Source organism: Rattus norvegicus, chromosome 4 (genome assembly GCF_036323735.1).
Source record: "Rattus norvegicus strain BN/NHsdMcwi chromosome 4, GRCr8, whole genome shotgun sequence".
NCBI lineage: Eukaryota > Metazoa > Chordata > Mammalia > Rodentia > Muridae > Rattus > Rattus norvegicus.
The window spans coordinates 179,398,258-179,425,638 of record NC_086022.1 but is presented as its reverse complement, the minus strand read 5'-3'; the positions used below and the strand labels follow the sequence as shown (position 1 = coordinate 179,425,638).

At 43.9% G+C, this 27,381-nt stretch overlaps 1 protein-coding gene and 1 long non-coding RNA gene across 3 annotated transcripts in view; both read left to right on the top strand.

Annotated features, from left to right (window-relative positions):
• The window catches only part of Sox5 (SRY-box transcription factor 5), a 955,415-nt gene that overhangs the window by 42,048 nt on the left and 885,986 nt on the right, over window positions 1-27,381 (top strand). The gene's annotated exons all lie outside the window — the stretch shown is intronic.
• Window positions 1,087-24,797, top strand: LOC134486863 (uncharacterized). Its single transcript, XR_010066310.1, has 2 exons — window positions 1,087-19,933; window positions 24,439-24,797. It is a non-coding gene; the product is annotated as an uncharacterized LOC134486863 (long non-coding RNA).

Below are 27,381 nucleotides of genomic sequence, written 5' to 3'. Positions count from 1 at the left end.
CCTGAACTTGATTCTTTTGATATCGTGTGTAAGTAGAATCACACCATATTTTCCCCTTCTGGGACCGGTTTATTTCACTAAACAAAACACTAATAACGTTCACTCTGGTTGCTGCATAATGAAGGTTCTCCCTCTACAGCCCGGAGTCAGCTGCGGCGTTTGCACCGTGGTTTTGCTATCTCTTCCTTGGCTGATAACTTTTGGTGGTTTTACCTGCTGACCACCGTCAAGAAACATGGCGGTGTGGCTATGTCTTCATGATGTTGAAATGGGATCGCTGTGGCTTGTGGCAAGTTAAACTTTGAATTTATTGTTTGAGGATTTCATGCATGTATATGATTTATTTTTAAAAGTCAAATCCATTCCATTCTTTCTCCTCCAATTCTTTTTATGCTCCTCACTGATTTTCCCAGCTTACGGACACTCCTCCCTCCCTTTTTCAAGCTGACCGAGTGAAGCCATTTAACGTTGCTGCTACGTGCACGGGTGTGGTGAAATTCCCAGAGCATGGGTGGTTCACCAGAGGCCGCATCCCTGGGTGTCATTTCCCCAGCTCCCAGGACTTGCCAATGGCTCCTCAGCTAGGGGTGGGACTTTGTAAGCTTCTCCCTATCCACAGACCTATGACTCACCAATGCCTCTTCAGCTAGGGGTGGGGCTTCATAAGCCCTTCTCCATCTGCGCATGCTGTCCCCACCCACCCACCCACCCACCCACCCCTCTAGCTATGAATGCAGAGCCAGCCATTCTCTGAGGTCTGGAAAGCAGCGCTTCGCACAGTGGCCCTCCGCTTCCTCTGACTTTTATATTCCTTCCATTCCCTCGTCCTGGATAATCCCTGAATCTTGCGGTGGGGTAGGATGTATGACACAATTGTTCCTCTGCATGCTGACCAGTCTCAGCTCCCTGTTAACCCTTTGAAGCACCTCAGTGTTACTCTTCAGAGAGGCAGCTCCATTTCAGCTCACCAACACTCTACCAGAAGGTTCTAGTTGTTCACACTTCTACCAACACCTCGTTGTTGTGGTGGTGGTTGTGGTGGTGGTGGTGGTGGTGGTGGTGGTGGTGGTGGTGGTGATGGTTTTGTTTAACAGCCATCTAGATGACTGTGAGGTGGTTTCAATCCCCATTTCCCTGGTGGTTAGTGACGTTGAATATCTTTAAGTATACGTAAGGGTCTTTTTTATTTCTTCTTTGAAAAACACATCTATTTGGGTCTGGAGAGGTAGCTCAGTGCTTAAGAGTACTTGTTCTTCCAAAGGACCTAGGACCAGTTCTCCAAACTCACAGGGCAGCTCACAGCTGCCTGTAAAACCAGCTCCAGGGGGACCTGATACCCTTTAATGGCGTCTACATACAACATATGTACATACAACAAGTACATGTCCATATACTGAACATACACGCACATACTCATATACACACCCAACACATACACATAATTTAAATAAATATAATTAATCATGAAAACAATGTCTGTCTTTACTTCTTTGCTATTGAGTGGTAGTTATTTATATATGCAAATTACATATGAATATACATACATATGCACACATATATACATACATATAAAACATACACACTTTACATGGACATATACATACACACACAAAAATGTACACAGCAGTATATACACATGTATACATATGTACACATGCATATGCTCATACATATACACATGTGCACACAAAAATGCATGTAGCACATATATATGTATACATATTTGAAATACACCTATGCATGTATAGATACATATATGTGTGCATGTACATACGCACATATACATATACACATGTATATATTGGGTCGTCACCTTTTCCAGACACATAGCACACACACAATGTTCTCTCTCTCTAGAGGCCTTTTCATGTGCTCACCGTCTCCTCTCCAGGCTGTGCTCTTCAGTTGGGTGTAATCCCATTTTCTATTTTGCTCTTATTTTGCTACCATGCCCATGAGATCATTGCTGAGGGCAGTGCCATGAAGTGGTCCCCTACGTTTTCCTGGAGCCGTTGTCTCAGTTCCATGGTCTTCAACCCCACCCTCAGTTGACTTGGTTTGCAGAGTGAAATGAAGGCACCATTTCATTACTTACGTGTGAGTGCCCAGCTTTCCCAGCGTCATGTTTTTAAAAAGCTGAATCTCTTGGTACGGTTGACCATGTGTGTGCTTCTGTTTCTATGGGTTTCTAATGTATTTTGAAATCAGGAACTTTCTGCCCTTGGCTTTTTTTTTTCTCAAGACTTATTTGGCCATTTGGGCCTTTTTATGGCTCTACAGGAATTTTCTAATTTTTTTATATTCCTAAAAAAAATAGACCATTATTTTTTTCCCTGTGGAATCCATTAGATTTGAAGATCAGTTTGAATAGTATAGAATTTTGGCATTGTTCTTTGGATATCCACACATGTGAAATGTCTTCTTGATAATTTTTGCCTTTTTCTTCATTACTTACCTGAATTCCTTACAAAATGAATCATTTGGCATTCCAAAATTAATTTTAGACTATCATATAAAGGAATGGGTTTCATCACAATGTCTTCACATGTACCATTATGAAATACATTTAATAAACTTGAGTACGGAGAAGAAGCAACCACACAATGGAAATAAACGTTTCATGAGGAACAAAGTATCCTAAATGTCCTTAGTTTTTGGTATACAAAGTATCATAAGTGTCTGTAGTTTTCCATATACAAAGTATCCTACATGTCTTGAGTTTCCCTATCCCCGTCCTCGACTCTTTAGGTTGCTTTTTATTAAGTTGTTTACTTTGTTCTCCCGATGTTTATTGTTAGTGGATGAAAATATGACATAGAGCCAATTTTCATGTTGGCTTTTCCAGTTGCAATTTTAGAATATTTAAGGTTCTCTCTACGTAATATCCTGTTACCCTTTAGCACAGATAATGCAACCTCTTCTTTCTGCTATGATGCTGATTGTTTCTTATCTTGCCTAATTGCTATGGCTAGGATTTCTAGTTACATGGAAAAGAAGTCTCATCTAGGTCTAGATCTTGGAAGAAAATGAGTTTTCTAAGGTTGAATGTGAGCAGTTCTAAGTGTTTGCTAGTTTGTTGTGAACTTTTATTGTGAAAGGACTTTCTATTTCATCAAATCTTTTCTCTACATCTGTGAGGTGCCCCTGGGAGGTGAGCCCGCTCCTGTTCTGTTAGCACGTGCATCCCATTGACTGGTTTGCAGGAGAGTCTTATATTCTAGGCACAACTCTCACTGGGTCATGGGGTACAATCCTCTCAAGGTGCCATTGAATTTGGTTTGCTGGTATCACACTGAGAATTCTGCATCCATGCAGACAGGGTACCAGTCTGTAAGTATCTTTTCTGTCTTGGCTGGCTTTGGTGTTGGGCGATGCTTGTTCCGTTAGATGGACTAGGGAATGTGTCCTCCTCCTCTATGTTTCTCAAGAGTGTGAGAGGAGCTGGGCACCATCTCCAGAATATGTAGTAGACTTTATGAGGGAAACTATTGGATCCTCGGAATATCTTTGGTAATTTTTTTTTTTTTTTGGTTCTTTTTTTTCGGAGCTGGGGACCGAACCCAGGGCCTTGCGCTTCCTAGGTAAGCGCTCTACCACTGAGCTAAATCCCCAGCCCCATCTTTGGTAATTTTTAATGTGTTAATTTAGTGTTCATGCTTGTTATAAGTCTCTTCAAACTTTGTTTCTCCATGTTTTTTTCCATCTCCGAGTTTCCGCACCTGCTGTCCCCCAGCCTGTTAGCATTTAATCATTTAATCATTCTGGGATCCTTTTTATCTCCGGCATCTCTCTACTCCAGGCTTTACTCACTTTTCTTGCTTTTTTTCGTCCAGCAAAGGGTTTGTTAATTTTGTCCTTTGAGATCAACCAAATGTTTGGTTTTATTTCTTTATTTTCCTTTATTTATAATCACCCCTTTTTCTATTTCTGTTCTCCCTTTTATTATTTTCTTCCATCTGCTAATTTTGAGCATATTTTTGTAGATCACTGAGGATAAATGAGGTTATTTGGGATAACGTCTCTTTCTTTAATGTGTTTTTTAGTTTAAACACCCCTGTTATCATTCCTTCAGATTCCTCCCACAGGTTTTGGGATGTTGTAATTCCATTTCTATTCGTCTCAAGATACATTGTACATCCTTTTCTGGCTTGCTGTTTGAGCCAGTGTTCAGGAGTATATTTGTTGAGTTTCCATATAATTTTGCATACATATTTTTCTGTTACTTATTTAATTTTCTTTCCATTAGAACCAAAATGTTATTGGGAATCAATTTGATTTTCTAAAAAAAAGTCTAAGACTTATTTTAGAATTGAGACTAATCTTTCATGCTGCTGAATGAATGATAAGTTCTTTGACTGTCTATTTGGTTAACTGAATCTCACAGTGCTTTTAAGTCCACTGTTTTCTTCCTTGATTCTCTGACTGGCTATTTTGTTTCTTGTTATGTGTGGGCTGCAATGGCTCAAATATTCTCTTCAATTCGTGTAATAGTAGTTAATCTTCATCAGAACCCTGATGAGAGATGGGTTTTAAGGGGAGCACAGAACCCAAGGGCTCAGCCTTCTTCAGTTAGGAACCGCTGACACTCAGCTGAGTAGGGTAGGGGAGTTATTTGGGAAGTGCTATTCTAGCCCAGGGTGAAGTCAGTTCCTCCTCTTCACTGTTGTTTACGTGTGATGGTCTTCCCCTCTCTGACAGTGAGTGAAGGCAGAAGCCCATCCCAGGCAGCTGTGGATCCATAGGAAACAAAACTTTGTTCTTTATAAATGACCCAGTCTCTAGCATTCTGTAATAGTATAGCCAGGAGATAAGAAGTCTCCTCCTATTGGTTTTATTTTTTTATTACTATCAATCTTTCCTTCAGCCTGTCAAAATTTGCTTTATATGTTAGGTTTTGGGATGGTGGGTGCATGCGTATTTGTACATGTGACATTCCCTTAGAATCGCCCCTTGTGTCATTGTGGAATTACTTCATCTCTACAGATAGTTTTAAGTTCAAAGTCGATCTTGTTTGTCCCAATTTGCAAGAAATATCTTTTTTCATCCATTGCCTTCAGCCTGTGTGTACTTAGTTCCATTGTGAATCTCCTGTAGCAAGCAGGTCTGAATAATTGGATTCTGTCCTTTTTATTTAAAAAGAAAAATAATGCGTTCGTTCATCGCATACCTTTTCATTAGTGAAGTTGATCTCTTCACGTTAAGGTGAATGTTGAGAAACATAGCCTTTTCATTGCCATTGTATTTGCTGTTTCTTATTCTGTGTTGAGTTCTTCTAGTAGAATGTTTTCTGGAGGGAAGTGCCTAGCCTTTTAACCCTTTACTTTAAATACACACATGCATTTTCTTTGTGGTTAGTTCAAGGCTTGCCTAAAATATCTTCTGGTTATCAACTTCTACTTTAAAAATACCGTAGCAGCTTTAATTTGCATGTAAAGGCACTAAACAAGAGTGTTTACTGCACACTAACAAAATATTTATTAACATGTTAAATTATTTTCTATATACCACTGCCTCAGTAGAGCAACATGCATATATACATATTTCTTTGTTTTGTTAAATCTATACTTTCATGTTGGTATTTGGGACGAGAGCCTTTCTATATGACTAATTCCTTTAGATTTCTCTTGTAAAGCAGATCAGGTAAGAAGTGCCCTCAGATTTTGTGTGCCTGGGAAGACACATTTGAAGTATAATTTTGTCAGGTGTCTTAGACTTGGCTGGCGGGGTTTTTCCTCTAGCTCTTCACATTTATCATCTCATTCTCCCTTAACTATAAGGGTTCTGCTGAAACCTTCCGGGTTAGCTTCCTCCGAGCTCCCAGACACGTGAGCTGTTCTCTGCCCTCACAGCTCTCCGTTTTGACTTTCGTAATTTATGTTTCTCAGTAGGCTTCATAGGGTTGATCCTTTAGAGTGAACACCGAGCTTAGTGAATTTGGATGTACACTTTCAGGGAGACCACTCGAGTACAGTCAGACCACATTCGCCCTCTGTTCAGAGCATCTGGTGGTCATTTTGTCCCCTCAGTGGCCCTCAAAGCCTCAGTGCTTGGCTGTTGTTACCTGCTCCATGTCTGGATACTGTTTTCTCCCCTTAGTTGGCCACATTCACTGGTGATGCTTCTCACATACTCCTGGAGTCTCCCATTGTGATAATCCCAGGCTTACAGTATCTTCCAGATGCCTCTGTTTTCATTAGGACATCCCTCAAATCCACTCCCTTAGCAAGGTCTTCCCTGGCAACCCTATCATTGTCTATTCACTTCCTCCTAAGAACACAACTTCTCCCCTCCCCCAATCACCTCACTGTCTCTCATTTCTTCTCATTACCATTTGAACTTACTAAATATTTAAATTTTTTCTTACCCCCTTCATACTGTGCTAGCTCACAGAGGAATGGGATACTCAGCTCTCATGAGTTCAAAACCTGGAAGCCTAACAAACTTGGTGTGTGTGGCCTTTTTGAATGAATGTGTGGCTACATACAGTCATACAAGGAACACAGAAGAGATTAATGAGTTAACAAGATGGAATTTGGTGTCTAATGTCTTCGGATGCTGTGACACCCCTGGTTTTCCAGCTCAGCGTCCTCTCCTGGACATGTACCCAGAACAAAGACCTTTTTTCTAAAACAGCAGAACTGAACTTAGGAACAAATGGTATTTCTGTAGTGTGCAGGTAGTAGAGACAGGAGGATTGCTGGGACTGGCTAGCCAACAGCCTAGTCATAAATCAATGAGCTTCGGGTTCAGGGGGAGACCTCGTCCAGGAGAATCAGGTGGAAGGAGATAGGCATCCTTCTTCCTCTGTCACGGCCACTGTATCTCCTCCAGCACACGCACCCGACAATTGTCCTTTATTGTGACGAATTAGAAAACCTATGAAAGAACCGTAGGAGATCGCTATAGAGGATGTAGAAGTTGTGTTTCCTAAATATTAATACAAATATCATGTTAAGGAAGTAAAACATTTTAAAATAATGGGTTTGGGGGTGGGGGGAACCTTACAGGTGTAAAGAGAAGCATATGGCTGACTAGAGATTGCCAACGAAATTGACAGATGATTAACATTCATTAAAACTTTTAATTAACACCTTGGAAAATTCCATAAAATGATACTGTATGTAAATGAGGATGTGTGATAACTGGGAACGTTCTCTTACCTGTTTTACAGAGGGGAAAATGGATCACAAAACTGCTTATGATAACGATTTCTTTCTCCCTGGGTCTGTTTCAAGTGTTATCAGCTTGTGTCAATCATGACAATTTGAGCTGCCAATAATTCTAAATATATTTGGCTGAGATATAAGTGATTCTCTGTGCTTTCTGGAGGCAAGAAAAACTACCTTTTTTTTAGTGGCTTATCACTTCTTTTTTACAACATTTCCTGCTTATGCAACTGTGGGAGGGTTTGGGCTCTCACAGAAGGAGAGCTTTTCCAAGCTGTTGTAAATCAGATATGTTGAAACTGTGCTTCGTAAAACTCATGTTCAAGAAATGATATCTAAAACAAAACTGGAGGCTGTGAGAAGCTGACTTCGTGAGGGCTCCACAACGCTAAACTGCACTTCCTCCTGTGTGGGCAAACTGCATTTTCAACTTGTAGTTCACAAAGGTGAGAAGGGCAATTTTTGTCTGGACCACAGTGATAATTAACACAACAAAGGCTTCACACACACACACACACACACACACACACACACACACACACACACACACGCAATGTTTACTACCGTATCTTTTAGTAATATTTTTTGAGAAAGGGTCAATGTAGCCTAGGCTGGCCTTGAACTCTCTATGTAGCCAGAGATGGCCATGAACGTCTCTAAGCCTCCTCTTCCTCCCGAGTGCTGGCATCACAGGTTTGTGCTGTAATACCCAGTCTCTGCAGTACACGGGACTGAACTCAGAGTTTCCTGAGATCTAGGCAGGTGCTCTACCCACTGAGCTACATCTGTAGCCACTCTTAATCATTTCTGAGTCTCTTAAATAACAGCCTTAGTGTTGCTGAGAGAATTCCGGCCTGAGTCTAAGTTTACGTACCTGTTTCACCGAGGAGGGTTGTACAAACATAGAATTATGGTTTTATTTATTTTGGATAGACCTGCTTGGTTGCTATTAGATATCATGCTCGATCAGGTTTAAATGGCTGTTAAATATCTAGAGTAATCATTAAAGACTGGGATCATTGTCCCAAGTGGTGAATCCTTGACCTCCTTCAGGACTGATGAGGCTGCATAGCTTCCCTCTTCCCGTGGCCTCCATGATTACTGTACTGACTTTTTCTGTATCTCTCTTGTGCTGAGTTCCCCCAACACTGTGTTCCCCCGACACTCAGTTCCCCCCAAACCGAGTTTCTCCCCTCTGAGTACCCCCCACCGAGTTACCACCACACCAAGTTCCCCCCACACTTAGTTCCCTCCACGCTGAGTTCCCCCGAAACCGAGTCCCTCCGCACTGAGTTCCCACCACACCGAGTTCCCCCACATTGGGTTCCCCCCAACACTGAGTTCCACCACCACAACCCTCAGTGTAGACTCCTCCTAACTCTTGACTCTGTGCCTGCTGCCACACGTAGCCAGTTATAATCCTTCCTACTGGGCTTCATGTTGTGTGTTGTCATGGAGGATTTGTGCTGTTTAAGGAGATACCTCTTGCTCCATGCTTTTAGAATGTATTAACTGACTGTCACAGTGTTGCCTCCTGATCCAAGGAAAAGGGGCACACAACTTGATATTGTAGCCATTCAACTAACTGGAGGAAGTTGTCAGAATCTTTGCTACAAGAATTAGACGGTAGAATTGAAATCACTAAGGGTGATCACTTATAAGATGCCCCGCTTTGAAAGCTAATGTATGGTTTAGGTATTATATTTAAGTTCCTTGGAATATTTCCTTGTTTTCTTGCTTAATGTTTATTAAGTATTGTGATTTTTAAATCATTTTCTAGATTAGCTAAGGGAGTTAAAGCCTTGGAACCAAAATAAGAAAGCTTTAAAGACACAAAAGAACAAATTTGTATTATTATTTTTATCTCTCCTAGCGTTAGGAGCCTAAATGTTTTGAAGCTGAAGCACAAAGAATGCAGGGAGAGACAAAAAAATTACACCGAAAATACCAATTAAGCATGAATGTTGCCTGATTTATAATTCCACGCGCGGAGATGATAAAGAAGAAATACCACGTGTGAAGAATGAGATGTTCTGAAGTTGTGTTTCTGACTCTATAATTGAGAACAATCCCGCTGAGCAGGAAAAGAAGCTCGGGAGAAGGGGGACGCTCTCAGGGGCTGTGAGAAGCTCAGAGTCAGGGAGCAAGCACTGAAGACAGAGGGCAGGGGTGGCGGAGCTCAGCCTGGACTGAGGCGCTGGGCTTGCCGAGGGAAACAAGAAGTAATCAGTCACAACCATCCATCCCTTTCCACACCACGAGTGCTCACGAGGAGACCCTTTCATTGGTCAATTGTCTTATTTGTAAAATGCAGCGTGGCTGGTGGGGCCGGGGTGGTCTCAGTTGGTAGAATGCTTGCCTGGTTTGCAAACTCACGAAGTCATGGGCTTGGGTCCCAGAACCACAAAAAACCAGGTGGCACGTGCTCCCATACACAATGAGTTCCAGTTCATTCTGGGCTACAAAACACCCTGTCTAAAATGATAAATAATAAAAATATTAAAAAAGTACACGCACACATGGGATTGTTTACCTACCTGTTGCCTGTTTTTAAACCCGGGGAGTTGTAACAGAAAAACAAAACATAGAATTGTAAAATTTTGGACAGGCCTGTTGGGCTGCTATTAGAGAACACGTTTGGTCAGGTTTAAACACTGATGCTACCCCTAAGCCCTGCAAATCTTCTATGACAACCCTGGACTTTAATACGGAATAGACATGGCTACTGAAGCCCTGTTCGGTTTTGCTTTTGTCTCCCAAGCAGAAAGTAGAATTTGGCACTCCCTCCACTTCCTACCTTGGCTTTCCTCCATGATGGCCCATCACCTGTAAATCAGATACACCATTTTGTCTCTCAGCCTGACTTTTTGTCTGGGTTTTATCACGTAACAGAGGAGCGAACCAGGGCACAGATGCCCAGTTCACACAATGGGGTCACATTCCTTACTTGAAATAAACAAGGGTGTTAGGACCCTGTCTTAACAGCACAACACACTTAAGCTTACATCGCCAGGCCAGTGTGGGCTGAGATTACCCAGGACATCGCTACAAGCTTCACGGGTGGAAGTGGGCAGTTGCTCATCAGAGTTGTAAGAAAAGTCTGGACAAAGATACACAGACCGGTTCTGTGCTTTCTGTCGGGCATTGTGAAATATAACCTCAGTGCTCCTGGATCCATGAGGCAGTAGATGTTCTGTGTTTGTAAAGAGCTGTCTACCATTTGATAAGGACCGCTTGGCCTTGATGGCTTCTGATGGATGGACTAGCCTACTCTACCAGGATAGCCTCATTCAGGTTTTTTAAATACTATGTTTTACTTTGAGAATTTCCTGTTCTTACTTTCCCATGCCTACTTTCCTGTCTCTCAAACCTAAGGAGTGCAATGTTGTGTTTCTCAAATACTCTGGAGAACGGGGTCTATCTGGAACATGGCAGGCCTGCAAGAGGAAACTGTAAAAGGAAAACTGAACTTTCCTCTCCCCAGAGCCTTCCACAAGGGGCGGGTCTATGAATCCACCTCTCTTCCCCCATGCTGGGGAAGCCTGGCTGGCTGGAACTTGTAGGCGTTATGTCATACGTGTTATGTATGTTGTCTTATGTGTAACCGCACTGCTGTGTGCAGACAATAGTTTCCCACCTCTGGCACTTACTGTCTTTCTGTCCCTCTTCTCATGATTACCCCCGAGCTTTCAGGGGAAGGGGGATATGCATGTCCTACTCAGAGCTGGTCACTGCAAAGTCCTACTCTTCCCGCACACCGACCAGCTGTGCATTTCTGTATCAATCTGCCTCTCCCTCTCCCTCCCTCTCCCTCTCCCTCTCCCCCTCTCTCCCTCTCCCCCTCTCTCCCTCTCCCTCTCTCTCCCTTCCCGTGAATGTCATGCTTTTACTTTATGTCTGCACACACTCCCCCGGGTACACGTCCCACACTTTCTTCCTGTGTTTGTGTGTTGATGAGCATCTAGGCCGATCCCGTTTCTTGGCTGCTGTGACTGGCACCACAGTAAATGCACACGTGCGTGTATCTCTGTCAGGCAACTTGGGTTCCTTTGGATCTGTACTCAGAAGTTACCACTGCAGTATCCACATTTTAAACTTCTATGCCTCGTCGTCTTGAAATAGAGATGAGGCCTATTCCTACTGTACCGAAATAACCTGACAGGGGCACGAGTTAGTTGTCTTGCTAGTCTTTAAACATTTGGCAAACTTTCACCATCAGTGAGGAAGATTGAGAGTGAACGATAACATGAGATATTTACGTAGATTTTTGGCAGAATGAACAATTGAACTCAATTGGATCAATTAATTAATGTCAATTGGGACTCTGGCCTTAGTCCTATCATTGAGTAACTGTTGACAACCTCGGCTGGCTGGTTTTGTGACTTGACACAAACTTAGACATATCTAGGAAGAGGGAGACTCAGCTGAGGAAATCTCACCCTGAGATTGCCTTTCAGACAAGCGTTGGGGAGGAGAGGTGGTTCATTTCCTTCATTAAAGTAGTAAGAGTCACCTTACTGTGAATAGTACCATCTTGTGGCTCCCTGCCCTGGGTTCTATTTCAGTTCCTGCCCTGAGTTCCTGCCCTGACTCCCTGTCATGGTGTACTGTGATCAAGACTTGTAAGCCAAGTAAACACTTTTTTCTCCGAGTGGCATTTAGTCATGGTGTTTTGTCACAGTAATACAAAGTAAACTGTACACTGCTTGCCCACCTTTAAGTTTACATCTCAATGGGGTGATTTCTATATTTAATAAAATATAAGGGTTCAATTTTCACATAAATGTAATGGTAGTGTATAATGCCCAAATGAGGGAAACGGTCTTGAGAGGGATCCTTGGGACAAATGAAAATGTAATTGAAAGGTTTATAAGCCACTGGCCGGCTAGAGTTTCTGAAAGAAGCAACTGGCTAATTGTTGGAACATTGGACTGTATATATTTGAACACCAGGAAGGTGGGAGAGACAGGAAGCCTCCTCTGTGCTGCCTTCAGACGGCAGACAAAAATTAAACCATCATTTGCCACAATGAAATGTAAAACTGTAAAAAAAATCAGTGTATGAGGGTCTTACTATAGAAAGTGTGGAGATTTTTATCAGAGTCAGAATTACATTAGAAAAATCTCTTCAAGTTTCCTATCTTTAAATACAGTTCTATAATTTCACAAACTTGTCATGACAAATTGATGAGATAAGAGGAATTAGCTTTGGGGGAAATAGTATGCTTGTGTGTGTGGGGGGGAGTGGCTCTGAGCTGTTCTCCTCCAAACATTCCATTATCTTCTGAGATAAGCACAAAAGTGTGTAACATACCATGACGGTAACATACCATGGCGAACCCAACCTGTATGTTGTAGTAAAGAGCAGACATACAACAGTCCCTACTTGTTCTCACTGCTGTGGGGTGTTTAGCTTTTCCTTTGATAGGAAGCAAAACTCACCAGTCTACAAGCAAGACTCTGACTCTGTATGGCGTTAAATATTGACAGCCCATCTGTGAGTGGGAACCACATCGAATTCCTGGAGAATCAGACAGCAGAGCCTGTACTAATGCTCCGATTAATCTGATGAGGCCTCCTCCGCCTGTGTGTTTTTAATTTGCCTTTCCACAGGACCAGATAGATTGTACACTTGTGGCATAAAGAGATTCTGCAGCTTTTGAATTAACCTAAGTGTTAACCTAACCTGAAGTCCTTGGTTTTGCTGATTCAGAAACTGAGTTCGAGAACATGGCTTACCACTCCCCAAGGTCCTTCTGTGTAGTTGGTGGTACAACAAAGTTCAGTGTCCGTCTCCTATGCCTGCCAGTGACATCACCACTCTTTCTGCGTTCTGTCCTCTCTGGGTCTTCTTTTCAAATACTTGAGAAGCAAAAGGAGGCAAAAGAAGGTGCACACATCCACACCATCCTCACAAAGCTGACAGTGTTATATTTAAGTAGTTTGCAGTCTTATTAAACACTGATATCCAGAAATAAAATAAGGGGGAGTTGCTAGTCTCTTCTGGGTGCTAATAGACTGGATGGGGGGCAGGATTCAGAGCTTCGTGTCAGAAAGGATTTAGGGTTTACTCACATCTCAGCAGCTGCCACGGATTTATGTAGATCCCCGTGCAGTAGTCACACCCGTGTTTTAGGACGGCTTTCAAACTGGGCATGCAGAAGTCTCTCTCTGCTCAGTGTCACTCACCAGGAGTTGATTCAGGCTGCAGCCTCTGGCTGAGATGCTGGTCACTCTACTCCAAGTCTTTGCTGCCCTGGCTTTAAGGATTTAAAATCGTCTTTTGATGACGTTATCCACCCTTCCTTGTGGTTGGAGTGTAGAGTCAAGCAGTGCTGCTTCACTGTTTTAAATACTAATCAAGGTAATGTTGAGTTTAATATGGAAAATGTCTCACCATTTTAAAATGTATCACAGTGACTTTTTTATTATGCAGATCCCCACGTGAATATCAGGTTCTCTAAAGGCTGACAGGGAGGCAGAGCATCTGTGTAGATGTCAGTACAGAGCTGTGGGATTCACCTCCCTAAGTGTTTAGAAATCAAGCTGATACACGTTTTATAAAATGTATACGTTTTAGGAGTAGTCAGATTGATACAATATGAGCTGATAAAATGTTTCTGACTCGTGCCTCCCTCAGCAGTCCCTATTGGCAGCCTGTAAGCTGGCATGGAAATGTAACGTATCTTGGGCCTTTGGGCATTGAGGTGAGAATGGAAGAAGCTGATATTTAAGCTATTACCAAAATGCAGTGTTTAATTTAGAAATTTAAAGAGCATGTGAATTTAAAAGTGACAGAATGTTTGAAAATGAAACTTCAAATGGAAAGTTATTTTTCTTCTTCAACTTGTGTGACTTAAGAGGTGGGAGTGAGTTGGGGCAATTCTGACAGGCTAGGTACAGTAAGCTAGCCAAATCCGGTGCCACAAGATGATGTGGGAATTTGCTTTTCAGTGGGAGAATGGCAGGGGAGGGACAGGTGACCTGTGTGACTTGGAAAGCAAGTGTGCTCATGTCAGTGATGCCCTGGGCGTCTCTGTCTTCACTCCTTCTTCTGTGGACACTTGTTTCTTGAGGCAGGGGTCACTCCTGTTCTTGAGTTCCCTGTGTAAAATATTTTTACTTGTCCCCTATGCTCGTACTGGCATCTAACATGTGTCACCTGTTTTCAAGCCTCGATTCTCCTGCCTTTAGACTGACTTGAGCTACTACTTCACCAGGATCTCCTGAGGATTTTAAGTCTTCAGCAGTATGAGAAGTTCGAGGGCCACGACCAGGCACATACGTCAGGATGCATACACATGTGTTTCTGATCACATGGAAAGGCCTGGCTGGGGCCAAAGCTCTGCCTACTGTTTGCTTATCTGCCTTTGCTTCCTGCCTGGCTTCTCACTTCCTGACCCCTCCTTGAGGTGTTTAATTTAATTTGTCTTAATCAGCCTTTGGGGCCATGACTCTTTTTAAGATCACTGAACATTTGAAAATTGGAATCAGTTGATTGAGTCATAGAGAAACAGACCTCCCTCGCAAACTCCTACCATGGGCACTCTGTCGTCTCGGGCAGCTGACCTGTGCTGCTCTGGTCTGTCACGCCGGTCAGAATCGGCCTCTCCCGTCAGGTCTTCATGCTATGTTTGTAATGGCTCCCGAAACACACACTGCTCACCTGCATACTGACGGCAGGCAGCAAGAGGAGCGTTAAGCCAGACATTTGTTTCTGGAGTTGCCTGATGGCGGTGAGATTATCTTGACAACGTTAATTCCAACAAGTTTTCAGTCTGACTGAATCATTTTTTCCTGCTCCACTGACCCGTTTTTTATTTACCTTTAGGGCGGTTTCTGCATTCATTAATACAAGCCGAGTGAAAAAGCATGTAGACATTTTTTTTGTCCTAAGATTGGTGGTCAATATTCTCAGCATTTATTACTACGCTAACATGGGAAGGGATAGGGTCACCGGCTCAGCCTTGTGTCTGTGCACTGATATCTGGTCCCAGGCATCAGTGGTCCCAGGTAATGGTCCATCTGATTTCAGCACTTGGTGTGGATGAGGCCAAAGTTGCTAAAGTGACTTCTGATCTCTCGCAGGGTTGGAAGCCAGCACTGCATGTTCTTCCGGCTACTTAGTGGGTCCCTGGCATGCGATTAACTCATCATCATGCCCCGAGAAAACCAAGAAGTTCATTTATTGGTATCATTTATGTGCTATAAAAACATTCTCAGGCTAACAGCCCCACCCCCTTTTTGGTATATCCATGTATACTCATGCACGCATGTGATTGCACATGGGTATGTAGGTACATTTGTGGTCATGGGCACGTGTGTGGAGGCCGGAGGACAAACTCTGCTGTTGTTTCTCACATGACATTTACATTATGTTTTATTGTTATTACTTGTTTATTTGTATGTGTGTGCGCCTGTGTGTCTCTGTGTGTAACACCTATGAAGAGGTCAGAGAGCAAGCCATGGGAGCCACTCCTACCACATGGATCTCAGAGATGCAGCTCAGGTCTTAGGCTTAGGCCCAAACACCTTCTCTCCCTGAGCCATCTCCTCAGTCCCATCACTTTTTGCTTAATAATAATAGTTATATTATAGTTATAATAATAGTTATCATTATCATTATTGTTAATGTTTCTGACACAGGGTCCCTCACTGCTCTAGACAGAGCCAAACTGGATCAGATAACTGACCAGTGAGCCCAGAGACCCATCTTCTTGTCGTCTTAATGCTGAGATTACAAGCAAGGAGACTTCATGCTCAGCTGCTTTTAAATGTGGGTCCTGAGGGATGGAGTCCCAGGCCTGTGTCCTTGCAAGGATGTGAGTGGCCTTAACAAGCCCCACCTGTGCCTTTTATTGTCATTGCCAAGATCATCGTGGTCATTTGGTGTTCAGATAAGGAGTTAGGGAGCACTGTAGGTAGAGGGGGGAGGGGGAGAGGAGAAAGTGGACGAAGAGGAGGAAAAGAAAGTACAGCCTGAAGTTCTACATAAAACGCAACGGAGCTCAGAGTGGGCGTTCAGTGCATACTATCTTCGGAACACTTTAAACCAAAGGATTGGCTCGTGTGGGATTTTAGAATTGAGTGTAACCTTTCAGAATAATACAGTTCACACGCTTCATTTTAAGACCCGGGAAAGAATAGAAAGGTTAAATGACATGGTCACGGTCACACGAATAGTGGCATTGTGGGACCACTTATCTTTATTTTTAGGTGTGAGAAGTAGGCCATTTGCCTCGGAGATCTGGTAGAAAGGCCAAGATCACCAGGTTCCTCCGTGTTGGCCAATGAAAGGGCCATTTCCTAACTTGGCTTTTTCTCGTTTTCTATATTTGACAGGGACGGATGCTCATCTTTTCTTGAATCTCTCTGTTCTTTGAGTCTCTGCGGCCGCGTGGTCTCCTCCCTTCCTCCGAGCTTCGTGACTGACAATGGGTTTCATTCAGAGGCCTCCTTAGGCTCTCTCTCCTTGATGCGGAGCCCTCCGGAGGTCAACCCTCCCTCCGTTCCTCGCACTCTTGACATCCTCTCTGGGTCACCTCAGCATTTCTGCCATATTTATTATGAGTCCCACACCCTGGTAGCCAGTGGTATGATAGACCAGCACGTGAGCCATGCAGCAAGGACTCACACTGGCGTTCTGATGCCTCTGCTACTGTCCCTATTTGAGTATTCTTGGAATCTACAGTGATTGTGATGGATGCCCTGGATCACACTGGATGTCCGGTGGAAACCTCAACTCAATACCCTCAACACGGAGCTGATCGGCAGTCCCCACCCCCACCCCCACCCCCGCCCAGCCTGAAGTTCTTTTCTTCCTGAATTCCTTTTCTCAAGGTCAGGTCACATTGTGAGTCCACCAGAAAGTCAAACACCCGCTCTAAGTCTACTCTCTCCCTCTTTCCCAGTGACCCAAGCTCTAGCCTCTTTACCCCACCTCCCGCCCTTCTCTGCCCTCTGTTTAGCCTGTGACCATCACCACTATCAGCCTCCCATTTGGGCTTCATTTTGAAAGCTTGCTCGCTTTTCTTTAACCTGAAGGAAATCCACTCTGCTTAGGGCTGCTTCCGTGATGACCTAGAGAGATGAAGGTGGGGAGGCAGCCACACCCATCTCCACGTCAAGTCGCCAGCTTTCTCAAGCTCTGGAGCAGAGCACTGTGAGATTCCCCAACCGGGCCCTAGCTCCCGTGTCTGCCCTCTCTACGTAGAGGCTCGCCGTACCCTGACAGCATCCTCCGTGTCTTGCATCTGGTTACCGGCTGGTACCGTTTCCTTCAACCGGGATGTCATACCCCTACTCGTGGCTGCCTGCTCTGAATCCTTTGGCAAAACTTAAAATAATTATGAAAATTTTCATAATCTCTTCCTCATAATCCCACTCCATCCCTGTGTTTTACAAACATACATGAAGGAACACACACTGATAGCTACATACATATGATTTTAAATTTAGGCTCCAAATATAACGCTATGGTCTTTTGTATATTTGGTTGGTTTTTTTTTTTTTTGTTTTTTTTTTTGTTTTTGTTTTTTTGGCTTTTGGAGGCAAGTGTCTCTCTGCATAGCTCTCTGTCCTGGAACTCACTCTATAGACCTGACTCTGTAGCCTTGAATTAACAAAAATCCCCCTGCCTCTGCCACTTGAAGGCTGGGATTAAGGGCATGGAGCACCACACCTGGTACAAGCTGTGGTTTTAAAATCTGGTTTATTTCACTTAACATAATGACTTTTGCATCCACCATTTTTTCCTGCAAATGTTATGATTTGGATTTTCTTACAGATGAATGAAATTGCACTGTGTGTGTGTGTGTGTGTGTGTGTGTGTGTGTGAGAGAGAGAGAGAGAGAGAGAGAGAGAGAGAGAGAGAGAGAGAGAGAGAGAGAGAGAGAGAGACCTTTCTTTATCTGTCCGTCTGCTGATGGGCATCTAGGTTGGTGCCACTTCTAGGATTTTGTGAACAGTGCTGCAGTAATCAGAGTAGAACAGGCTGATTAAACCTTGATTTATTCATCTCCATCACCTTTTCTCTCCTTTTTTTTCTGAGTTGTTCTAAAGTATATTCAGGACATCATAAAATATCTCCTCCTTTTTATTAGATGTCTTCAATGACGGTCACTATTGTGCATATCAGGGTTATTTCAGACTTCTCATTGGCGGTGGCCACTCCTGGAGCTCATTCTGACTCTAAAGGAAAAATTTCCATGTTGCTGCAATAAAAGGGATTTTTTTTTAAAAAAATAATGATCCAAAATAAGTTGCACGTACCAACTTTGGTTGATTCCATCGCTCAGGAGCAGGGCTCCTCTCTCTTTCTTTATTGACCCCACCCACTTGTTGCAGAACTAGGTCACTAGGTCACTGGTAGCATTGCATGCCCACAGTCTTTGTCTCCTTATGATGAGAGCTTGTTTTTGTACCTACTCTATTACTTACAAACAGAAATTCCTTCAGAGGCTTGGTTAAATTCAAATCGGCCCTCCCTGCCCTTTTAACTCATTTCTCTTCCTCTTCCTCCTCTTCCTCCTCCTCTTCCTCCTCTTCCTCTTCCTCCTCTCCTCCTCCTCTTCCTTCTCCCCTTTCTTCCACCTAACCATCTGAGTGTTGACGTTGACTAGCTGGTTCCCTAGGTAACAGCCTAATTCCGTATCACAGTCATCATCAGTCTCACTGTGCAGCTCTGGTTGAATCCATTGATGACCGTCACCCAAATCTATCATTTCACTGAGGGCTGTAAGATGGGTCAATGATAATTTTATTATTTCTGCCACATTTACTGGGTAGAACTTTCCTGGAAAGAAAAACGGTTTGAGGGCCATCGAGATAGCTCATCACACAAAAGCACTTGCTTGATGAACTGAGTTTGATCCAGAAACCATACGATGGAGAGACCGAGACCGACTCCAGAAAGTTGTTCCCTGACCTCCACACGCAGGCTGTGGAGCCATGCATGCAGACACAGTGCGCACACAGAGCCCTTGTGCTTTCTCAGCTCAGACCATCTGACTACCCGGGAAGGCGGGGCACAGCGGAGAGGGGAGGGATGATCACGATGATTTTTCATTCTTCGGGACTCTTACTTCCATTCTCTCATTGGTTCAGACGAATAGATTCCTTCCGTGAGAATCTGCTGTTAATCTGTGAGCCAAACACTGCCTTATTCCCTCCTAGGGATGCCTCTGTCCCACACCCATCAAGTCTGCCTGAGTGCGGGAAGTACTGAGCCTTTACCTGGTGCTTCACTTCATCCTAGATGACCTGAGCAACAGTAGCGATCCATCCGTGAGCAGCTGGCAGTGCACAAGCTACGTCAAGCACCAGCTGTGTGTTATCTTTCCCACTCCCCACATCATGACTATGTCTCTTTTCCCCACTGGGATACTTTGTATAATTTCAATGACACTTAAAGTACTCTGTCCATTTTCAGAGTTCTGAAAATCACCTTTCTAATTTCCTTTGTAAAAAACAAATCCATACAATATATTTGATTATATTATTATATATTATATTATACATATTATATTATTTTCCTTCCCTCAGTTTCTCCAACTTACCCAACTTCATGTTCTTTATCAGAAAAAAAAACAAAAGAAAGAAAAAAAAAGGCACACATACAAACAAACCAAAAACGTAGTCCATTTTGTAATGTCCAAGTACTCCTGAGTATGAAGCCTGTTCCGAAGCACGGTTGATCTACCCAGGGACACTGCCTTGAAGAATCAGATTCCTCGGACCGGGAGCTATCAATTGTGAATAGCTTCTTGGGTAAGAGTTGGGAGTGGGATGGCGAATGAACAGGGCTGGAGGGAAGACAGTGAAAGGGGAGAAATAATGCAATTATATTATAAATAAAAAATTAAAGTATATTCATGAAGAACTGGCCTGCATGACACTAAAACCATGATCAACACATGACTTTCACATGACTTTCACATGACTTTCATGTATTTCTCTCCTGTGTGTGCTTCTGGAGAGCCATGCCTCACAGTAGAAGAAGACCTCATTTTCAGAACTTAAAGATCCCATGAAATTGTATTTAAAAAATCTCCGCTAGACTTTTTTTTTCATAGAAAAACTTTATTACGTTCTCATCATAGCCTTAAAGTGCCCAATACTCAGAAGAATGCCTTTAGTCTTCACAGCCAGGTCTGGAAGAAAACATTTCTGGCTGTGAGGAATTTTGAAGATAGTTCTCTGATGTAAAATTTGATCACTGTGTCAGTTTTTCACACAGGCTAGGTTTCTTGTGTTGGCTTGTGACTTCTGCCCATTGTGTGATCCAGAGGTGCTCACTGGGGTGCAGCCATAGTGACTTCCACTCATTCATTCATCTACACAGGAAACAGGCCATACACTTAGAAACCAGTTACATGGGTTTGCTGCTTGAACTGAGCGATTTCCAGTGACACACCACTCACTGCACCTACCCATAAAAACAAAAACAGAACAGGGAAGGAGCACACTACACTAACTCAGAGTCCAAACAACGGAAGGGGAGAACGCTGTCCTTGGGTACTGGGATGGAGGCGGGGGCAAGGCAGGACGGCTACTGAGTGACAGTGAATTGTGAGTGAGCCATCTGGGGGCTGCAGTGGGGACTTCTGTGGCAGAAAAGGCAGTGGGTAGGGCAGCGAGAGGTATACATCCATGCTGATTTATGTGTCATATGTGAACTCCACTCATAATGAGACCATCTAGAAATCCCCCAAACTAGCAAACACAATAGAGGTTTATGGTGATCAGAAATGCCCCACTTCCCCAAGTTCAAGCAAGGGTTCGTCATTTATTTTGGATGGTTGATGCCGTTCCCCCATCTCCTCATGTGTAAAATGGCTACTATGATAATCCGAACTCACCTCACGGGGATCTTTAGCGGACTCAGTGGATTAGTAAGCATGGATCTCTTAGCACAGAATGGAGTCAATGCACTTCAGATGTTCTGGGAAGGAGGTGGGGAGGAGAGAATAGGACGCGCCTGAGGGTGTGGGGTGTGTTTGAAAGGCACGCACCAACATCTTCCAGCCTCCCGTGCTCTGCTGGGAGATAGAATCTCTTTTAAAAAATGGTTATTTTATTTATTTACATTTCAAATGTTCTCCTCCCCAGTTTCCCCTTCCCAAACTCCCCCATCCTATCCCCCTCCCCTTTGCCTCTGTGAGGGTGCTCCTCCACCCACCCATCCACTCCCATCTTTCCACTCTAGCATCCCCTAATGCTGGGGCATTGAGTTTCCACAGGACTAACAGCCTCTCCTCCCACTGATGCCAGATAAGGCCATCCTCTGCTACATATGTGGCTGGCCCATGTGTACTCTTTGGCTGGTGGTTTAGTCCCTGGGAGCTCTACGTGGTGCCGTTCATCGACACTGTTGTTTTTCCTATGGGGTTGCAATCCCCTTCATTCTCCTTCAGTTCTTCTCTTAACTCTTCCATTAGGGTTCCCAGCTCAGTCAGTCACCCAAACAGCTTGAGCATCTGCATCTGTGTTGGTCAGGTGCTGGCAGAGCCTCTCAGGGGACAGCTATACTAGGTTCCTGTCAGCAAGAGCTTCTTGATATCAGCAATAGTGTCTGTCTGTGTTTGGTGTCTGCCGATGGGATGGATCCCTAGGTGGGGCAGTCTCTGGATGGCCTTTCCTTCAGTCTCTGCTCCATTATTATTATTATTATTATTACTATTATTACTATTATTATTACTATTATTATTACTATTATTATTATTTTGTCGACAAATGCAGGGAGAATCTAAAAGCAAGAGTGACATGTTAGGGTTGGGTCTCACTTAAAACAAATCCTTCCATGCATATGGCGCTGAGATGCTGTGCACTAATTGTCTTAAGTCAGAAAAACCTCTCTTCTATCCGCTGACTCAGGTGTGGTCCAAGTTAGCAGTGTGAGACTGGGCTGCGCTTTTGTCTTCCGAGCACCTGCGTTCTCTGAGCGTGTTTACAGGTTTTCACGGTGAGGTCTGTCTAACTTACGGCTAAATATGAACATATTCAAAGGAAGCGCCAGGGACTCTCAATCGTTCCCAGAGCAGTCATCTCGTTACTTTTAATTTCCACCACATCTGCTCTCTTACTTGGATCACCGTCCTCTCAGAGGCTCCTTCCTCGTTTCTCTGTCCTGTTTAATTCCCTTCTTTCTGCACTCCAGATAGAAGGCAGAGTTCTCCACACTGAGGGCTCTCAGCTCCAGTCCTCTTGAGTCTGATAATGACAGGCACTCCTATCTGATAATTCCTAGGTATTCACTGGACTGGGTCTATGGAGCCATTTTATTTGAATAGCAGTCAGTAGCAAGCCAGTGAGAGGGAGACGGTCAGGGTGGCTGGGCCTCTGCTTTTCCAGAGGCCTGCATGGGCCAGAGCACAGTTCATTCTTTTGGTGCAAGTGAGCCCCACATTTGCACCTTGCATCTGGATTACTCTCCTCTCCAAACATCATTTGTAGACCCTCGGTTGTACTTTAAATAGCTCTGATGCCCCACACCCGCCCCACACCTGCACTTTATCTTACCTTAGATGTAGCATGAGAGACAGAAAAGGTGAGATTGGCCAGCGTGGCTGGCAACACCTCAGTCAAACCTTGTTCCGATTGCCTGGAAGGAGGCAGACACACGTGCCATGGTGGTCTGGCTTTAGGGAGGCAAAAATCTGAGTTCATGTTGCCACCATGACCCACCAGAGACACAAAGGGAGAAAGGGGGCTTTTTGCACCGTTTTGAACTCAGCTCGTTTACGTGGTTGATAGCTATTTCAGGGTTTGCCATCACGACTGGAAAACAGGGTAGATTTCTGAAAATAGTGCACCGTGCTTTCAATTTGGGTGCCCTTATGTTTTTTGTGGAATGTTATAAACTTTTAAACTTTCCTTCAAGCAGTTGTAGTTGCATATTTTGATAACAACTACTTGTTTGCTCAGACTCCCTGGATTAGATAATGGTTTAAACAGAGACTCGAGGGTGGCTTATGACTTAAAACACCCTCTAAATGTCCGTGTCTGTATTTTGGAGACACGATTTTAAGAGACCCTAAAGTGATCGCTGGGTGTGTACGCTGAGTAGGTAAAGCATTTAGTCTTGTGAGATGGGCACAGGGGAGCCATTGGGATGGTCTAGAGTCCTAGTCTACAGTCTAACATGGTGTTGGTGTTACTGAAGTTCAAACAGTGATTGGTTAAATATTTCCGAAGAAAAATTAGACTATTGAATAAGTGGCCAAGTTGATTTAAATAGTTAACCGATTTATATTAAGGCGTCCGACCGGAAGAAGAACTGCAGAGAGGACCAGCCCAGAGCCAGAGTAGGTAAAGATGAGCTTTCTTCTTTCAGCTGTTTGGTTGGAAGAAGCTTTGCATTACAAATCTGCGAGACGAAGACTCTGGTTAGTCTCGATTATGTTTCCCTTCGTTCAGTCTGTGGTTTCCCGCCTGAGTTCGGAAACCTTTCTTTAGTCTATCCTTTCTTTCAGAACTTGCTTTGACATGATCTTAGACTTATAGTAAAGTGATGGGGATGGGAGAGGGTCCCTGATACTCTGGTGCAGCTTCTGTATCTGATTCTTCCTGTATGGGTAGGCACATCCAATGATCAGTTCCTACCATCGGTAAGGTGCACTGATTCTGTAAATCGCATTAATTCTATAAATCACATAGCTGCCCTCAATTTCATTCATACTCTCAGTGTCATAAACTCTATGAGTATTTGTGTCCTATAGCTGACCAGCTAACTTTTTATTCACCAGTGAAATTGTTTATATTTGACCCTGGGAACTCCTTAGATTCATTCCTCCTTTGTGATCGGTTCTCTCTCTCTCTCTCTCTCTCTCTCTCTCTCTCTCTCTCTCTCTCTCTCTCTGTCTTCTTCCTTTCTGGCCTGACTTTTTCAGGATCCCGTCTTTTCTCTGCCCCTCACTAGGGTCAGCCAGCTTTCTTTTAAGGTTTCCCTTGGGTGCAGCTCTTTACCAATGGAGATATTTAGCCACTAAAATCTTTCCCCGTGAATTTATGAAAATGACTGATTTGAGATGGTTTTAAAAGAAGGAACTTTAAACAACTCGATCAGAGTGTTCAGAGAAATATGGGTCTGGGAAAGAAACTCTATTTCTAGACATGGGTCCTAGGAGCCCTTGGGAACTGGGATGTTCTTCCAAGCTGTGAAGAGTTTAGGGAGGTGCAGCAAGGTCTTCTCTCTACTCGCCCAGAAGTCTTTGCCATCGACCTAACTTTATAAGTGATCCATGGTTTTCCTTCTTCTCCATTTGTCCTATCAGCTAAGACAGATAATATGCCATGAGGAACCCCTTGTTTTTCCGCACATCTCTTAAGTACAGAAGGAGCTCGAACAAAAGTGGAGGCAAAACGCAGCCTACAAAAGGTCCTCTCAGCTAAGAGTGCCCTGTGCTCCTGTTTGGAGGTGAGACGCCAGCTCCCCGTTCCTCACGGCACTCAGATGCATCATTCTCTACATTTCCAAGAGACTCAGCCCTAACAACCAAGTGCGCATCGTGGTGGGAAATAATGCAGATTCAACAAGATCACAACCTCCATGCGAAAACTGCTCTTAATGAGGTGCTGTGTATGAATTAATTAAATTAGTTTGCCCCTCGTGTGGCAAGCCCTGGTTAGCGTTTATCTGCTTCCCTAATTTATGTGTGTAAAATCACAGAGCAGCCTCGGCCTTGCTTGTTTTCAGCAAAGAGATGGTCTAATTTGTAGGAAGACATTACCAATCAGTGGCTGCTCTAGGCCCGCCCTCCCTGTTCTGACGAATGAACGTGGGCTGTAGGAGCCTCCAGTACACAGCACATCCTGTGACCCGGAGGGGGAGGGGAGAGCGCCTTGGCCGGAGGAGAGTTCCCGTCTCCAGTTGTTTCTTGTCTAGCAAAGAGATAACCAGCTTTTCTGCTTCTTGTTCGTTGGCATGTTGGAGGCTTTCTGATTATCTTTTTCTTCCTTTCTTTAAAAAAAAATGCAGGGTATGAATTTAAAGTGAAAAGGGTGTGGGACGCTGGTTTCTTTTTGTCGGGGAGAAAGGGAGGATTGTGCGTTCCGTATTGGAAAGGTGTCGCTAAGAACTCCCAACAATGGATGAAGGCATAATGGTACAACCGGCTGAGAAATGGAGGGTTTGAAAGGCAATAGTCTTCAATGTGGGGAAGTAATAATATGTCAAAATGAACTTCAATAGAAAAGCCGGTCTGCAAGGAAGGGGGTGTGGCTTTTGTGCTGCTGTCAGGGTGCGGGATTTGTTTTCTTTTTTATTCCGATAAAACTCTTCTGGTGGTTTTTATTTTTTTCCTTCCTCAATTCAAACGGTTGATACTAGTGTTAATTTAAACTCCCGTGTGTTTACATCCTCAAGTCTTTTGAAGAGAACCCGCCCTGATGTTTTCGTTATCTCGGAACTTTTAAGGACAACTTCACCACTTCTAAGACACACACACACACACACACACACACACGGTCCTCATCTGGATTGAGAAATAAACAAGTCCAGAATAGCTCAGAACACCGGTAAAGGTTTATATTCGCTTCCTTGCAGCTCCATCATTACTTTGAAAAAAAAAAAAAGGTGTTCCTCCTCAGTCACTGATCACGCAAACTCTGAAACACTGGCTGCAGAGCTGTGCTTTGCACACAGCAGACCTCGGCCTCGAGTCCACGGTAGAGCTGGATCTAGGACGTCAAGTCCTGACTTCTCTCTGGTCATCCTGGTCATCGGCCACCAATCTGCCTAACTGCCTCCAAGAAGTCCAGGCCGGAGGAAAGAACGCCAGAGACATGTTTCCAAAGAGATGAGTCACCCCGGGTGGCTTGACAGAAGAAAAATCTGTGTTTACTCTGCAAAGGGTTTCTGAACAGATATGAGAGGAGCAGGTTTCGTCATTGTCGTCAACTTGATACTGCACAGCACAGTGCTTTCTGTCCCAACACTTAATGACACGAAGTTCACCACGCTTCCTTTCCTGTGACTCCTGGGGGATTTATATTTGAAAATCCAAAAGGTAGATGAGTGGTGTGTGTGTGTGTGTGTGTGTGTGTGTGTGTGTGTGTGTGTGTGTATCAGTGTGGGTGTATGCTTGAATGTGGGTGAGTGTATTAGTGTGTGTGTATGAGTGTGCGTATCTCTGTGTGTATATATGAGTATGTGTGTATGAATAAGTGGTGTGTGTGTGTGTGTGTGTGTGTGTGTGTGTGTGTGTGTGTGTGTGTGTGTTATCAGAGAGTATGAGTGAATGTTCTGGGAGATACCATTAGCAGCCTTCGTAGGACTTCCTTAAATCTGACTTCAGGTATTCCAGTGCCAGCCTTTGCAGTGGTGTAAGGAATTTTGGGGGTCCCACTGTTCACAGAAGTCTTCCTCTTTCCCTGTTCTTGACCCCTCACCCCCCAAAGACTCACCTTCAAAGTCCTTGTCATATACTGTTGGCTTGTGACCCTTTCTTTGCCTATGAGACAGAAGACATTCCTCTCTTAACACCTACGGCTTTCATTTCTCCCTAAGTTCTTATTTGGTATTTCTGCATCTGTGAGCATCCGGGGTGTTGGGAGGACAGTGACAAAGAGAAGAGGCAGTGTCAGCACAGCCCTCTGGGGATGAGGAACTAGAAATAACAATAATAATAGATTGTTTTGAACACAGAGAACTATGACAGAACTATGCTTAGGGTGAGGAAAGAGACAATGTGGGTCACTAAGGGTAGAGGGAGTTCTGTGTGTCTTTCTACAAGATACTGCCAGGCAGTAAAGGGAGAAGAGAGGAAGCAAAGGCACTGTGGCAGGAGACGTATCTCCATGAATTCCCTGTAGAAGAGAAAAGTTACATGTCTGGATCCCAGCCAGCTAAGGAGTCATGGCTGGGAGCTGCCCCCAGCGTGCCAGGTCACAGAGGGATTTGTGAACCAGCATAAAGGGTGTTGGTTCCAATGCCTTGGAACAGGATCAGACAAAGAGCATAAGAATTTGTTTCTTTGAAGGTCATTTAGATCACGGCAATGTTTTGCATAGTCTGTGTTAAGTGGAAGGTCAAAAGCCCTTTTGGGTTAATCAGCTTTACAGCGGGGCAAGGCAGGGGTGGGGGGGAGGGGGGCAGTAAATATTTGCCAAGTTGTGAAATGCATGGAGCAGTGGGATTCTGAAGTGAATGATTCTAGAGACTTGGAATGCTACTGCCACAGGAAGTTCAGATTGTACTCGGCCCTTTGCTTGTTTGT